Consider the following 4,811-nt stretch of genomic DNA (forward strand, 5'->3'; position numbering starts at 1 on the left):
AAATAGTTGGTACACGAAGCCACACTATATTGGAATCTTATTCGAAAGATAAGATCGAAATTCATTCCGTTTTGGAATCAAAGAAAAGAAAAATATGGAAAATGGCTTTTTTAGGTTGTGATTTGAACTAAAAGTTTTCTCCCCTCTAGGAGGAAGAGACTCGCCAATTTTTATTCCAATAGAATAGCTAGGACCACAAGGATTTAATTGGAAATATCGACAAATTCAAGCAAAGTTTAAAGAAAAAAAAGGTCAACTGTTCCAATTTAATCTCTATCAAATTTGAATATCAGAATAGCGGGTATATTCATGATTCAATAGGCCAGGTCCACTTACTTTGTCATTTGTGAATTTCGAATCTTTCCATTCCAGCAATTTTTCTAAAAATAATAGAAATATTATATAGTTGCTGATTCGAGAAACGACTTATCTTATCATCATAATGAATATTAGTTCAACTTTCTAATTACTATAGTATAACTTATTATACTTAGAAAGTTGCTTAATTTGTACTTTAAAAATATCAACAAACAATATCTCTATTCCCCGTTCAAATAGACTGGAGTTTTACGAAAAACCTCAAAAGCCCCTTATCGGATTTGGACTCGTACCAAGAGCGAGCCCTAGACAAGCGGACCTAATTTTAACAGCCGGTACCGTAACAATGAAAATGGCGTTCTTTAACATATAAAAGAACTAACTAACTATTACAACTTCAAAAGTTTAAGGTATCTTGCCTATCTGTTCTTTCCTTGGAAACTTGTTTTCAGTATTCATCGAACCCTTCATCCGGGTTTGAGTCTTCTTCCATGCCTTCATCTTGATGAGGCTCACTTGTCATTTCACCATCAGCTTCAGGCTCCACATCTGAATCACTAGAGATCTCAATGGTAGGCTCATGGACCTCTAGGTTAGGGTTTTCTGCCTCAATCCCTACATTCTCATTCTCAACGGCTACATCATTTCCTTCTAGATCGTTGTTTACACCAACTCCCATAGGCTCCTCAATAAATGCGTCCCAAGCATGACTCCCTATGTCTTTACCCTTCTTGAAACTATTTTCTACTGCTTCAATAATGGTGGTCATAATCTCTGAGTCGTATCTCCACCTACCATTTCTAGTCCCATACTTGGCCAAATTTGGTGTTCCATCCTCAAAATGCATGTCTTTAAACCTATCTTTGAGCTCTAGGTATGGCCTTTTTTTAGGTAAGCAATGAATGATAGAGGATGCTATGGTGTCTTCCCTCATTAAGATGGGTTGGTTTTGTATCCTAGCAAAATATTCACATCCAAACACGACTTTTTTTTACAAATAGACGAGGTCTTTATTCGTCGATCTTCTCAAGGGATCCTATGTTGGTGTACTTGGAAATAAACATTTTATTCCTGAAAGAGACAACTTAAGGTCTTACTAACGATTTCCCAACCAAAGCATAACCAAAATTCAATAGCGCGCACGATCCCCCAAGGGATACAAACATATATCGTAAAAAATAATACGTAGAAAATCAGGGTTAAAGTTCACGGGGAATCAGCTTGGAATAATAAAAATGAACGGCTAATGGTTGCAACTGTAGTACTTTAAATTTTTTTGTATGCAAAGCTCGTCTTTTTACTGATATCCAAATGTCTCATATACAGGTTACAGAAAACGAAAAGGTCCCTTCAGTAAACACAATCGGTCTAGAAGCAAATCGCCAGACCTCTATGAAACAATGAAGGCAACAACAGTAAACAAGCATATATCATATTTCCTAATTAGTCATTTACAACACAAAAGTGTGAATATATGCTCGGAGAGTCCTATAAATGTCATTCATCGTGTTTGGATTAGTTCTACAAACACCGCCAAATAGAGAAGCCCCCGCCTTCTGCCAAATTTTTTATATAAGAAACTAAATCTTCTTCTTGAACCCTTGCTGCAGGAAATTGTAGACACCTACTTTTGTCCCCATTCCCGAAAGGGAAAGGTTCGATGATGAAAGCATAAATCTCCACTTGACAACGCATCTCCTATAAAATAAACGAATCTCAATTCCCCTTTTCATTTCACCCGAAACCTGATATTTATAGAAAACTGCTATTTATGGAAACCTGCTAAAAATAGTAACTGCCGTAAAAGGTAGCTTCTAAAAGTGGCAAATCATAAAGGATAGAAACCTGTCAGAATTAGGTGTTGCATTCCAACATAAATCCTAAATGAGATAGAAAACTGCGAGAATCCTATTCCTAATATGATTCGGAAATAAGAGTTACGTATTAATTAAAATCCTAACGAGCCTAGAGTTCGTAACAGGCCCAGAAGCATCCTGTCACAAGATTAATACGCACTAAAAGACTCGATTAAGTCTCAAACTCTACGGATTTCAGGAATCCGAATCTGACTAAAGAAAACAGCCCAGACCCTATTTTCAACGCCTGGTTCTGGGCGCCGAAACCTTCGGCGCCCAGGCCTGGGCGCTGAATATACCTGGGTACGTGTTTTTTCCTAATTCTTTATGGATTAGAACTCTGCAATTCTATCTTTCCACGAACTCTTCCCTATAAATACAGCCCCAAATTCGACGTGAAAGGACACAACACAATTATATTCTGAGTATTGACTCCAACCCTTAGCCTAAGCCTCACGCTGCGAAATTGTTCACGCGTTCTGTCGCAATCGATCCATAAATCGAACAGAAGGTATCCTGTCCTATAATTGAGATTCTTTAAATAAAAAGGAGAAATAGCAAAGTCAAAGTGGTTAGTTTTCTGAGAACCGTGACGCACCTCTCAAGGGTGCGTCGTAATGTGCCCCTTCTCGATGATTTAATTGCTTTCCTCGCCCTTTTTATGAACTGTTAAACTAACTAAATCTGATTGTTCTATCACGCCTAACAAATATAATATTTTTGGGAAATTGGATTATCATGCTAGGTCCCTTAATGCTATTTAAATCAGATAATCGCGATCGATCTAGTATTATATGTTGCATATTGCTAAAATCAACTCAGATTAATTTAATAGTTAACGCATGTCCCTTCAATTATTTATGCTGAGCTAGTAAGGATATCCTGCCTCTGGAGTTATCGACGAGCGAAGTACTCCTCTCGGTAGTTACAGTCCCCCGAACCCTCAATCTCTACCTTGCGGGTGTATGTTGAGAGATCCCCACACCAGGGATCACAAGGGAACCTACGGCCGTCGTGGTCAAACATAATTGCACTCCCTTTATGTCACGATAACCGGGTTTTGTCAGTTTTTCTCATCGTCATTAAAAACTGAATGGCGACTCCTATATTACTAGTCAATTGGGTGTAAACTCACAGAAAATCCAATTACACTTGATTGAATAAAAAGAATCGTCACACCCCAAGGGACGAGGTCAAGCATTAGCCTCGTGCTTTTTCGACCCCCTCACAGTGGCGACTCCACTGGGGATAGTGAAGGAAATACTCGTGCTTGTAGGTAATCAAAATAGCCGAAGGGTGAAACGATCCTACCCCGCGTTTATTTCCCCATCAAGTTGGGACGACCTGAAAATCAGCATATTAATGTGAACGGGCAGAACCGCATAACGAATCTCGGCTCCCTCGGGAGTTGGGACTAAGGATACCTTTTTCGCCAATAGGGGGGTGCATACGCCGCGCATGTTGCCCACTCGGTACTTGTGCAGGTAGTACACCTATCCCAAACCAAATCGCTCGCTCATTAGGCCCCTCTCGCCTGCATGCCCCCTTGGCTTGCACTTGCGGGTTGGCCTCTTGGGCGAAATTCGTCTGTTGAAGACACTACCTCGACCGGGGCATGTGTTGGATCTACGATAGAAGCGGTACCAAGCCAGGCGCAAATAAACTACCCATAGAAGCCTATCATAAACTACGTGACATATTTAATTTTCAAATCCATGTTTGTAATGTAGTTATGTGTAACGAAATATGTGATTGTGTGTGACAAACTATCCTAGAAAACCAACGACCTTAAAAATTGCCCAAACATTCATAGAATAATTTGCCAAAGAGTTATACCGAAACACGTGTTCCGCAAACCCGAATGATCGCCACAAAAATAAGCGACGCTCGGGATGGCCTGTAACGAATCCCACAAACGCTGCTACGCGTAAAGGACGTTTTTAGGAAGCACGCAAATCGAAATCGCATAAACAGAAGACAGAAAACGAGAACCAGCCAGGGACGCATTTTCAACGCCCCTGGCTGGGCGCCAGAATTTCTCACGCCCCTAGCTGGGCGGTGAAGTTGCTGCTTGGCCTTCTGGTCAGGCGCAGCAGCCTCGGTGCCCGAGCAAAAGGAAAATACGTAGCACAAAAAATGTTCGTAAAAAAAAATTGCTACGAGGGCGTAAGAAAAGCACTCGATTTCAAAAGCGACTCGTGAAAAAATTAATAACTCTTTGTGTCGTTGTTAGGCCTCCTACGACGGCAATGCTCGGCACCAAAACCGAACATGCTAACAACTATGAATGTCACACGGGCAAGTGTTTCGAAAATCCAAAGAAAGACCAAAAGAAAAAAAAACCAAAAAAGTATACCAACAAAAGAAAGAGTGAAAAACCAATAGAGAGAGTCGAAGTCTAAGACTAAGTAATGCTTGAAACTTTGGGAACCTAAACTTTAGCTTATCTTATGCCTAGGACTAGTCCTGCCACTTGGTGCCGATCAGGGAATCAACGGTTAGTGCGTCTCGAAGATTCATCACCAACATCAGGTTTAGTGACTCCAAGCTTCGTCCGTCGTCCCTCATTTCAAGGATCTCCGCTTCCCCAACCTCGATTCGCACCTTCAAACATGTCCATCGAAGATTTGCAAGAGC

The sequence above is a fragment of the Spinacia oleracea genome, chromosome 4 (assembly GCF_020520425.1).
Source record: "Spinacia oleracea cultivar Varoflay chromosome 4, BTI_SOV_V1, whole genome shotgun sequence".
NCBI classification, from domain to species: Eukaryota; Viridiplantae; Streptophyta; class Magnoliopsida; order Caryophyllales; family Amaranthaceae; genus Spinacia; species Spinacia oleracea.